This window comes from Neofelis nebulosa, chromosome 5 (genome assembly GCF_028018385.1).
Source record: "Neofelis nebulosa isolate mNeoNeb1 chromosome 5, mNeoNeb1.pri, whole genome shotgun sequence".
Lineage (NCBI taxonomy): Eukaryota > Metazoa > Chordata > Mammalia > Carnivora > Felidae > Neofelis > Neofelis nebulosa.
This window is the reverse complement of record NC_080786.1, coordinates 15,947,648-15,959,493: the sequence shown is the minus strand read 5'-3', so window position 1 is coordinate 15,959,493 and position 11,846 is coordinate 15,947,648. Positions and strand designations below refer to the sequence as shown.

General features: G+C 50.1%; 1 protein-coding gene across 5 annotated transcripts in view; it reads left to right on the top strand.

The window, feature by feature from the left end:
* The first annotated feature begins 205 nt into the window (after nt 1-205).
* The window catches only part of LRRC3B (leucine rich repeat containing 3B), a 92,136-nt gene continuing 80,495 nt past the window's right edge, over nt 206-11,846 (top strand). For 3 of the 5 annotated variants that reach the window (XM_058729706.1, XM_058729709.1, XM_058729708.1), the window contains exon 1: nt 1,210-1,841. The gene's annotated coding sequence lies outside the window, so the exon portion shown is untranslated. Of the gene's footprint in view, nt 331-1,209; nt 1,842-3,366; nt 4,146-11,846 lie in introns of those variants that run through there. The other 2 variants (XM_058729710.1, XM_058729707.1) reach the window with 2 other exon arrangements.

Here is an 11,846-nt window from a genome sequence, read left to right as displayed (position 1 = left end):
GTTTCCCTTGCTTATGGGAATTCAGCAAACAGACGCAGGCTGGTCAGTGGGAAAAGAAAAGTGTCCAGAAACAAAAAATGAATTAAATGCTTTTCCATTTCTAGGTCAGAGGAGCTGGGAGTAGAACTGTGTGTGCCCTCCCCTTCCCCAAACCCTCCCAAATTTCATCACCCAAGTTCCTTTAATTCTAGACACACTGGGATTTAGCAGTGTTTAAAGGAGAACACGACTTCCAACAGGCTAAGCTTTCCTTGAGTACCCACTAGACACAAAACAAGTCTGGATGTTGCAGTGGTATCCTTAAAAAGAAGAAAAAAGGAGGTAATACAGGTGAGTGATGCAATAGAAAACTATAAAAAAAAATCTATACCTATGTGAATTCTGCAAGTGATTGGCAAATTTGACCGTGATAGCAAAGAGAAGAGGAAAAGTAATTCTGCCTGGAGTGAGGGGTGAGGGCTGGGGTGGAAACAGGGCTGTAAAAGAAGGTGGTATTTGTAGATGCTGGGAAGGCTGGTTCCTCTGGCCCCACTTGTTTGTTTCTTGATTCATTTATTTATTTAGGTGCAGCTCTGCTAAATAATTTAAATCATGAACTGAGAACCACTAAAACCAGCAATTTGTGTTAATCTTAGCAAACACACATGAACACACGCACATACACTTTCTTAAGGTCTATATATACTCTGCACGCCGTTTTGTTGTTGTTGTTGTTTTGTTTTGTTTTGTTTTGTTTTGGTTTTGGCTGTAGAAAGTCATCCCTGCAACGGGAAGGCAAATTGAATTCTAACACCTTCTTCTGCTTTGGGAAACTGGACTAGTAGGGGGTGGGGATCAAGGCCCAGGACTCATGGCCAAAACTTTGTGCTTCAGGAACCGCAGGGGATCATTCTGATATTGGAACATAGAGCCTTCGGGGAATAGCTCACTTTATCCCTCTTACCCCGGAACAGCCTACTACATACAGCACTTGGCACCCAGTAGGCCATCATTTGTCGAAGAGATGTTAGGCATCCGCCTTTTCCCCATTAGAGGACAATCAACCCATCACCTCATTATGCTTCTTCTGCCGATTTTATTCAGCTCGGATCTCAGTAGTTAGATAAACAGGAGAAAGAATGGGGCCGTAGCTTCCAGAGAGAGGAGCTCTGCACCGGCGGGGTGCGAGGAAGGCAGGCGAGGGAGGCGGAGGGAGCCCATACTCCCACCTCGGCGCCTCTCCTCCCGCAGCAAACGCTCAGCCCCCGCCCTCTCTCTCCGTTCCGGACCCTCCACCCGGCTGGCGAGAGGGCAGCGCGGGAGAGGCGGTGGCAGGGCTCTGACTGTCACGTTCGTTCCCTGCTGCTTTTCCCGTCCCCAGCCTCCTCGCCCCTCCTCCCTCATCCTCAGCCGGGGTTTGGAGGCGATTCCCCTCTAGTGACTGAGACGATCGCATCTGGGCGAGCGGCGCTTCGCCTCCCTCGCGTCTTTGTCTCCTCCTCCTGCAAGGCTCCGGGGCCGGGCGCAGGGTCTGCAGCAGCCGCCGCAGAAGCGGGAGCCAAGCGGTGCTCCGCACGGCCGCCCGGAGCCGCACCCTCGCTCGGTGGAGGCGCCGGAGGACGCCGGCCAGCCACGCACAGCCGGCGTCCCGCGCTCCTGCCGCCGCGCACTAACGCCGCCGCCGCGGCGGGGAACGAGCCCTCCCGGCCGGCCGGGTCCGGGGTGGGCAGCCCGGCTGGCAGCGGGGTGGGAAGAGCGGGCGCTGCAGCTCTGGCAGCTCACACCCCCAGGCAGACGCATCCAACGCCTCTTCCCTGCGCCACGAGGATGGAGCAGCCACCCCGGCCCGGGACTGGCGCAAGGTAAGGTGCAGCCGCCTGTTGCTTTTCGCAAAGCGCGGTGTCGTCCCTCTACCCGGGTGCCTAGGCCGTCCCTTCCCGTAACAAGTAGAGGGGAACTGTCACCCCAGGTCAGAGCCACGTCCAAAGCTCCGGTCCCCTTGGCGCAGACCCTGGGAGAGACCCCTCCTGGCGGGGGGAAGTCGACCCCCTGCTCGCTTGCAGCCCGCTGCTGTGCAATAGTCTGCAAAGTTTTGTGCCCCCCCCCCTCCCCGCGCGGTGTTCACCCCGTGCCGTGCAAGTTGCAGGTCTAGTTCTCGCGTGCGCCCTTCCCCCAGCCCTCCCCCACTACCACCCCTGACGTTTGCATCTGCCCATTTCTCTTTCGGTGTTCTTGCCAGTCGACTTTTCACTCCCTGCAGCTCCCGCTAGAGAGGCGAGGGTTTGGGACTCAGCAGTGCTCATCCTGCTCGTGAGGGTGGGATAGGAGCAGAGAGAATGCAATAGGAGGGGTGGGACATGGGAGGAGGCCGCGGCCACCCTTGGGGCTCAGTCTAGCACGGTCCATCCTTGCGTATGCCATCCCGAACTCGGTAATGAAACCCTTGGAGTGGCTTGCGGCTGTGTGCCGCGGGAACAGCAAGTGCAGATCCGGGTGGGTGAAGTAAGTCATTTGGGGAGAGAAATGTTGCTGGAGGGGTGGGGGTGGGGGTCTCGGGTAGATCTGGTTGACAGGGTACCAAAGGGCTCCGCTTTTAAAGTGGGCGAGGGGCCAGTCCAAGCCGTCACCTGACACGGAGGAAAAAGGATTTGGGTCCGGAGAGCTCTGGCCCGGGTGTGTAAATAGAGATGGGGGGAGGGGCTGGGCACCTGGGAAGGCGCAGAGAGGCAGAATGGAGCCCTGGAATGCCAGAGCCCGGGGGGAGGGGGGTGGAGGGGGGGGGGTACTTGGGAAGGCCGGCTTCTGGGTGCCTGGAACGGGGCGATCTTCCTCTTCAGGAGAAACAAACCTCCAGGCGAGATTGTGAATGCGTTGGCGTCTCAGGCGGCGACCGAGTGGTCAGATCATGGACCAGGGATGCTTTTCCTGGCTCTAAGAGGACCAGAGTCCTCTCCTTTCCCCGGCACCCGCTTCTACACCCTTCCACCTCCGCAGCCGAGTCCGTAGACCCACGCCCACCTTCCCTGCCGGGCGCTCTGGAGTCAAGGAGGTCTGCACAGCCGCAGGGTGGGAAGGGGATTCCTGGCCCCCAGGAGAGGCGTGTGTGCCGGGCAGGGGGGCGGGGGGAGTCCCCAGCGCCAGGAGAGTAGACTGGGGTTCGAACCGGTTGGAGGAGAGCGCAGGGGCGGAGGCTGCAGTGGGAAGCCACCTTTCCGTACCCCCCCCCCCCCCGCCCTTCCGCAAATCGCACCTGGGCGGAGCGAGGGAGTGGGGGAGCCCCAAGCTGTGCCCGCAGGCTCGGGAGCCAAGAGCCGGAGGGCGTGCGGGAAACGCAGGGCGAGGGGGTGTGGGCATCCGATGAGGGGAGACTTGGCTTCCAGGCCGGGGCCCCGGGCAGAGGTGGGTCTTTCCACGTTTGGGCCCCCCGGTAGGTCCTTGTGGTTGTTGCAGCCGCCTTAACGGATGCGGGAAGGCGAGGCTCTCTCCTCCTTTGCCCCCCAGCAATCTCGAATGGAAGACCATTTGCGGGAGGGGGCCTAGACTGCTGTTGCAGAGAAGGGGCGCCCCCCCCCCCGGGCTCCATTTCTCCAGGTGGGCTACCAAAGGCCTGGAAGCACCTCGTTTAACCCTTCTCTCTCTGAGGAGGTGCACGCCCCTCTCCAAGCAGCACCTTGGAGAGTCCAGTGCCGGGTTTCCACTGGCCCATCGAAGAATTTGGAGGTTGCGTGGGGTCCCGAGCTGTTTAAAACCCTCTGGCCCTCCTTGCCCAGGCCTCCCACGTGCAGGCTTTTCGGGGCACAGCCGCCTCTGCGGTTGCCCTGTTATAATAAGTCTGCTGTTCTCCCGTAACCAGCCGGGAGAAAGCAGAACTCAGCGCAGTCTCCTTTTCTGGGCCCCACGCCTTGGCCAGACCCTTCCGGAAGAGACGTCGACTTGCCAGGGCTCCGGGGGAGGAATCCTGAGGTCGCTCACTCCCACCCTGGGGCACCCCTGGAGCAGCGAGCTCCAGTCTCCCCGCGGCCGGCTTCAGAGCCCCGAGGAGCGGGACCGGGGATTCCCTCAGCGCTGACTCCCCGCGGCTCCTGAGCACAAAGGCCACACCCTCACAGGCCAGGCATCGCAGGGGACAGAGCGTTGGCTTCTGCCGAATTACCTGGATACCTGAGGTAGGATCCCAGAATGAAGTCCCTCACCCCGCGAGAACTACCCCAGGGCCAGTTTCTTTCCCGATGCCTATTACCTGGGTTTGTGCTCGGGCCACTTCCCTCTGCATGGAGAAACAGGTTGGAACATGTCCCTGGGGAACTCTTGAAGGAAGACTTCAATTGCACACCAAAGTGTCCCCGTCCGTCCTCCCCCCACCCCCCACCCCCGCGTTGCTGAGATATCCTGGGGAGACAGGTAGTAATAATAATCCGCGCCAGTGTTTATTGAGCTCTTACTCTGTGCCAGGCACTATTCTTGATATTTTGCGTGAACTGTTTTAGTTTTACTCCTCACAGCAACCCTGGAGGACAGTTATTTTTTCCCCATTTTATGGGTGAGGAAACTAAACCATGGAGAACTTCAGTTATGTGTTCATTGTCATCCAGCCAGCAAGTGGGGAAGCTGGTTAATCTTGTGGGTAGAGAACACTGGGTGTGCCCCAAGCTCCCTGACCCTGTTTGGTACTAAAGACCTTTTGTCCACAAGGAAGTATGGGTGAGGTCTCCCAGCCCTTTACTCCAAACCCTGCAGGCATACTGTGGGAGGCTGATGGGGCATGTCCCCTCTCTCAGAGTCTGTTGGGGTACATCTTGGTAGAATGGGATCCTGGTGCTGAAAGCAAATTTAGGGAACTGGCTGCTGGCAATGGACTTCTTTTCTGAACCTTTTGGTAGACCTTCCCATTTAAAATATGAAGAGCAGTGGAGAGGGGGGAATCCAAACGTAAGAAGAGATCTATAGTCACAAACCGTAGAAACTGTGTTTTGCCAGTGTCTTTCTAGTGATTGAACCACAGAATATTAGAGCTAAAGGGATCTCAGATATCACTGCCCCCAATCCAGAAGCAGGGAGGAGATTCAGTGATACGTTCAAGGCCACTCTGTGTGTTCCTAACATAACCAGTGCTGGAACCACTGTCTTCTGACTCTTGGCCAAAATAAGCCATGTTGATGCATAAATGGATTATGGCCACTGCTGTTTTTCAGCATCTTAAAATTAATTAGGGAAAAACTTATTAAAAGAAAGTTCATTTTTCTAATTTTTCATAACTGCCTCAGTCAGCATAACCAGAAAAAAATAACTATCATATAACGGATACACCATCACAAATGTGTCTCATTTGCAAAAAATTGCAACCAAATACTTATAAGCCTTCAAATCAACAGCGTTTAAGTAACCATGCAAACCTTTAGGTGACATTAAATAAAATTGAATGGATTCCCAATCATTGTAGCAGTCTTTTTGTCAGGAGGAGTAGCTCTGTCTGGCCTCACTCCCAAGTATTTGGGAAAATAAGAGAAATCATAGTAGATCAGAGGGGAAAATTCTTTTGAATACAATGGAGTGATTTGGTATGATTTCTTCTGAATTTCTGACCGTTGGGTCACACTTTAGGCTGTTGCAAATCTGAGGCAAAACAATGTCTTTCTAGCAGATATACCTGAGGCTCAGAGAGGGGGAAAATAGCCCTTTGCCACTTTGTTACCCACAGAGACCTTATAACAAAGGGACCTTCTTCAGCAGCCTAGGGATGCCATATGGCCCTAGCCATTCTTATAGGACAGAATTTTGGTTTCTAAGAACATCCCATGTCTTTTCTCTGTAGCTACTGGCATCAGGAGGTCCTGCCCCTGGAGACAAATCAAGAAAAAGTCAGCTGGAGTAAACAGAGAGGGGGATTGGGAAAAACCTGTTCCTTAGAGCCACACAGAGGGGTGAGAGTTACAGGCAGACAGATGGTGGAAGCTTGGTGCCTTTTATGTAGCCTGGGGTAGGATTTGCATCCCTGATGTTGTGAGAGGCCAGGACAGAAGCCGTCAGGCAGTAACTAGGGGTGAAGGAGGAAAAGGTGAAGGTGAGGGATCATTGCTGTCAAGAACCTGGGGTGGGGGTAGATGGAGGTCGGCTGATAAAGGGCTTTGGGGTGACAGGAATGACCATGGAGAGACTGAACTGAGAGATGCTGTTCCTTCCCCTTCCCCGCCTCCCCACCACCTCAGTTTGCCTTCTGTGTTGGGTAGACTGGTCCGAATCCCAGAATCCCCTGTTATCTCGAGGGGAGCACTCACATTTTTAGAGAATTTATTAGAAATGAATATTATTTTAAGTCAGAAAACAAAACATACATAGCTGTCCCAATCTTCAGGGGAAACCATGAAAATTCACATTAAAGTGGAGAAGCTGGTCTAGTGAGATCACAGCAGTGTTAGAGGAGAAAAGATGTACCACTGAAATCAGGTATGACAAAATCCAAAAGAAATGGTCTCTCTTTTAGGAAGCACAGGAAGAAGAATCCTTTTTGATCTGGGCAGACATCCTGGTTCCCAATTTGTAGCTTTTCAGGGATGATAGGAGACTTAGCTGGAGCCTCATCCTGTTTATGTGGTTGGCATCCCTTCTCCCTGTTTCACTGTGGCTTTTATGTGGTGTAGTGTTAAAGGGCCCACACAGCACTTCTGCTGGGACAATTCTTTGCGCGTGTATCTACCTTAAATCATATAAACTGATATCAGTTTGTTGGCAGAAGAGCAACTGCTTTAAACGGCATGTTCTGGGGAAAAGAGTATGGAAAAAAAAAAAAACCCCGAAGCCTTTTTATTCAGAACACAATGAATAAACGCATTTATGCAATACGTAGCATGAATTAAAATTCTCAGTTTGGGTGAGATATTTGAAAATAAAAACATAATCAAGGACCGGAGCATCTGAACTTGACCTACTTTGAGTAACGAGAAGCCGTATAATAAGTTTCTGTGGAGTTTGAAGAAGACGTTGGAGGGGAAAAAGGTTCACTAAGTAGAACCTGAGAAGTTTTACCCTTGTGTGTTTTATTTTAAATAAATATATACTATCTTAATTTACACTTAAGTTTGAATATTCCATAAGATCAATAAATCTAATATTTTACCTGCTAGTTGTGACTTTGGAGAGCTTCATTCTACAAGTGGTTGGAAACCATGATGGCAGCCTTTATATCTGACATACTAGTATATAATTGTATATCCCTTATAAAAGCCCAGTGAATTAATACATTGTAACATGGCATATGAAATTTTATGTGAGAATGAAGTCTGCAGTCTTCTCAAGAGCTAACAGCCTTGGAACATGCTATTTTCCCAAAGGGGATGAGTTGTTGGCAAGGGCAGTATAATTCATTTAAAATAAATAAATGAACAAGTGTTGAAAAAGAACCACCCTGATAAAAATGGATTTTTTCTTTAAGAGGATCAATGAACAGATCAGTGAAGTTTATAAAATTTGTGGTTTCAATGTATCCCAAGTTCTCTGAGCTGCTTCATATGTTAACAACTCTCCAATGTAAGTGTCACTACACTTTCAGATAGTTTTCTAAAAAGAATTGTGCCTTTCCTTAGAATTAAATTGGAAACAGAGGTGCCTGGGTGGTTCAGTCGGTTAAGTGTTCGACTCTTGGTTTCAGTTCAGCTCATGATCTCAAGTTCGTGGGATCGAGCCCCACGGAGCCTGCTTGGGGTTCTCTCTCTCCCTCTCTCTCTGCCCCTCCTCTACATGTGCTGTCTCTCTCTCTCAAAATAAATAAACATTTTTTTAGAAGAAGAAGTAAAATAGAAACATTAAAAAAAAATAAAAGATTGTGAACCATTCTCGAACACAGAATAACCCTCCACAAAATGAAGCATGTCTTCAAATGCAGATTCGTTTCCTTTTTTCTCTTTCTTCTCTTTATTTCTTCCCTTTTGTTCTTTCTTCCTTTCATTTTTTAGGCCATTGATTCACGTTTTCAGTCTACATGTAAGCCTTCAATACCTTGCCGGGAGAGTTGGCTATTTCAGGACAAATGTTTCCCCTGGTGAGGGCAGGGAGGAGGCGCAGTGCACTTGGATGTTTGTCCAGAGCAAAAGCACACAGGTCATGAAGGCACACTGGCTTTCCCTCTAGTCTAACCTCTTCACTTCTGATTTAGAAAAGCAGTGCTGGTAAAGGCCTGCTTACAGAGGGCTCCCCCTGTTAGCAGTGACTAAGCAGTATACTTCTCTTTTGCTACTCTGGGAATTTATGCACTGAGAAGAATCCTGGTCTAGTCTGCTGACCTTCCCTAGACATCTGGTCAGCAGGGATTATCAAGCAGGAGTGTTTCCCATCCTCCTACAAATTATATTTAAGCTTGCGTTGGCAAAGGCAGGTACCCTTCTCCTGTGGAATGTTTGGTTGTCATTTATTCAGGTGGTCAGTCTGTTTTTTGGTGGCTCCTTAGAAACGTGTCATCTAGACAAAATAAATTCCCTTCCCCAGTGCAAGGTGGACTGTAGGCGCTTGGTGCCCGAAGCATCTGCTGCAAAATCCAGGAAGGAGGGAGGACTGACAGCCAGCTGGGTCAGGGGGGCGAAGAGAGAGGTAACAGGATACAGCAAGGAGAGAAAGGGGGTGAGAGAGGTAGGCCAGGAAAGAAAACAGACCACCTGAAGGAAGAAAACCCAGCTCTGTGCACAGAAAGACTAAATGAGATTTAATAGTACGCCAAACATGAGGGATAAGATTTAAAAGGCATAAAAATAAGAAGATATGGAAAGCTAATGGGGATGATAAAGGGCTGAAGAAGTGTACAAGGAAAAATAACGTACCCAAATAATTCCTCAAGGTGTAGGTCAAAGGACAGGCAGGCTGGCTGCTCAGCCAGAGGGCCTGGTCTCATACCCACATTCCCCTGTCCCCTGTTCATGTGGCTTCTGTACCACCAGGCCAATCAATGGCTCTTCATCTCATTGATGCCTGTGGCCCTTTGGCAGTCCTCCAAACTTAGGGACCCGCAGAATGACGTGTTTAAATGCTTCAAATGCAACCCAGAAGATTATAACACTAGATACACACACGCGCACGCACACACGCACACCATTGTAAGCTCCTAATGTATGTGTAACAACAAGATCTGGTGGGACAGATGGCCACCATCTCTCCTAAGTAGGGATCTGCAACGGGGCTGCTTTGAGACACCTGCAGCAGCTGTGTTCGGACACGAAAAAGTCTGCTTTCTGTCAGTGGCAAAGTCTTTGGTGCTTTTACGACATGGCAGACCGTAAAGGTAGTATTGTCGCCTGCCTTTATGATGGAATGAAATACTAAATTGTAGTGCAGTGTTCATAAACAAAGTTGTGACTCTTTCCCTGTTCAGGTTTATGGATCACTTGCATTCTGTTGATAAATGCCCTAGAGGTCTGCGACCCCAAAAACCTTGGACCCATGTTCGGTGTCTCCAGCTAACGCGGTAGGAGTACATCGGAACAGACTTGGGCAGATTATAACAGGGTCCTCCCAGCTTCTTTTGTCTCTCTGGGATCTTCTCTCTCTCCATCTCTCTCTCTGGACCAATTTTCACTTTTCCCGCCCCAGGAACTGGCCTTACCTGCCCTATTCCTAGGGGTCATGTTTGTAGGCAATGACGGGCGTTGGCAAATAAAAATCACTGTTAGCTGAAAGAGACTCACATATCAGGGGCACAGGCAGGCTGTGGGATGCCTCTGTAAGAACTAGAAAATAGGCAGCAGCATCTGGCTCCTGGCTAGGTGAAGATTGGCCTGTTTCTCAGTCCCCGATGGCTGGCTGCCTTGGCTACGTGCCCTGTCGCCTTGGCTGGTCACCTGAAGTGTGCATTTCAGCTGAAAGTTTTAAGTTCCCCTCCAACACTTTTATCCCCAAAGCAGAGCTGCTATAATGGTTCACTTCCTTTCCCTGTCCATTTCCTGCTTATCAGGAAATGGCCTCAGTGCAGGCCAGGTAGATGGAGACCCAGGGGGAAAGGTCTGGGTCTGGAGAACTGAATTCTTAAACTGATGAATAAGGCCATGAGTGACAGAAAGGAGACTGTGGTCATAGGAGTGTTTTCCAGACAGATGGCTCATACTGTCCTGTGTTACGGGAGGATGCCAGGATGTCCCCGATCGTGGAGATCACCATGTTTCTGTCTGTTCTATCTGGTGAAGTAGAACCTGCTTAATAGAAAAAGTTCTCCTAAGAAAGCCTTTGACTTTGCAGGAGGGAAGCAACATCTCAGAAAACATCCTGCTTGTATGCAGGTAGAGTATTTGGGAACGAGGCAACCTCATTCTACATCAGACTTTGGCCTTAATCAGCATGATGTCTTTGGGCTGGTTAAGTTGACTGCCCTCTGCTCTACTTCCCCAGTAAACTGGAGGCTTTCTAGAGCCCCTTCCAGCTCTGTGGTCTCTAATGTCAAGGATGTGTCTGGCTTTGCTTTACTGATAATACTCCGTATGATGGCTTTCCTGTTGAGCTCGTTCAAGCTCACTTCTTTGCTTAGGCCCTCCAGCCCTGACGTACCAGAGGCCCAGTAATGATGGGCAGAGACTCCCCAGTCCTGAGAGTCTGTTGACCCCCAGAGCACTTCCAGGAGCCCAGAATAAGAGGGTGGTGGTGGTCGGCAGAGGGATTGATAGAGGGAACGACAGGTAACAGGTGAAAAGGGATAGAGTAGGCAAAGGGCAGAACCATTGGTAAGTTTCCTTGCAGCAGTAACTGTCACTCAGGAAAGTTGCAGGAAAGATGAAGGAGGGGTTCCTGAAGGTTTGACTGTGTGCCTGTCTTCATAACTGTATGATGTGTCACTTGCTACTAAAAACTTTCAGGTTACTCATTGTTGTATTGAGGACGATCCTCAGTAGGGTTCCACAGTTCCTTCCTCACCTGGTCCTGCCTGTCTCTTCCTCTGTCACCTTCCTAGGTACATCCTGCACTCTGGTGTATCTGAGCTGACGTGTTAGCACCGGGTAGTGCCACCGACTCGTCCCATTTCCTCTTTCCAACTCTGCATTCAGTGATATCACGTTGAGAGCTCAAAATCCTCCACGGTAGGATTATCGGCACCACAGAAACTCACAGACACTGCAAAGCAGGGCTTTTTTGATGCAGAGAATCTGTTGCTACATTTTACCAGCATACGACACTGCCCTGGCCCCACCAGGGACCTTGTGGTTGCTGCCACAGAACGTGCCTTTTCCTGTTCCTAACAGTTGACCTGACTGGGTCTCCCTCCTTTCCTCTCTTTCTCCTTTCTTCCGTCTCTCCCTTCCTTCTGTCTTTTCATCTACCCATCTATCCAGAGGTAGCCAGACTCGGTTCTAATTCCCCTTCTGCAACTGAATAGCAGAGTGAGTGACTCCGAGAATATTCCCTAACCTTTAATGTGCCTAAATATCCTCAGACATCCATTTTCTCTAGGTGAGATGAATGTAAGGATAGAGAGTTGTGAGGCTTACATGAGTTAATATGTATTAGGTGCTTTGAACCGCGTCTGGTACATGATAAGTACTACTTAATTCTTTGTTTTTAGTACGGATCAAAACATAGCTGATTGCTTACTATGTGCCCAACACTGAATATGCACACATGAAAAGATGTTTAATAAAATAAACACAAAAAGGGAGGCCTTGGTGCTCAGTCAGTTAAGCATCCGACTTTGGCTCAGGACATCATCTCACCATTCGTGGGTTCAAGCCCTGCATCGGGCTCGGTGCTGACAGCTCAGAGCCTGGAGCCTGCTTTGGACTCTGTGTCTCCCTCTCTCTCTGCCACTCCCCAGCTCGCACTCTGTCTCTGTGTCTCTCAAAAATAAATACACATTTAAAAAATGTTTAAATAAATAAAATAAACACAAAAAATATTCAAGA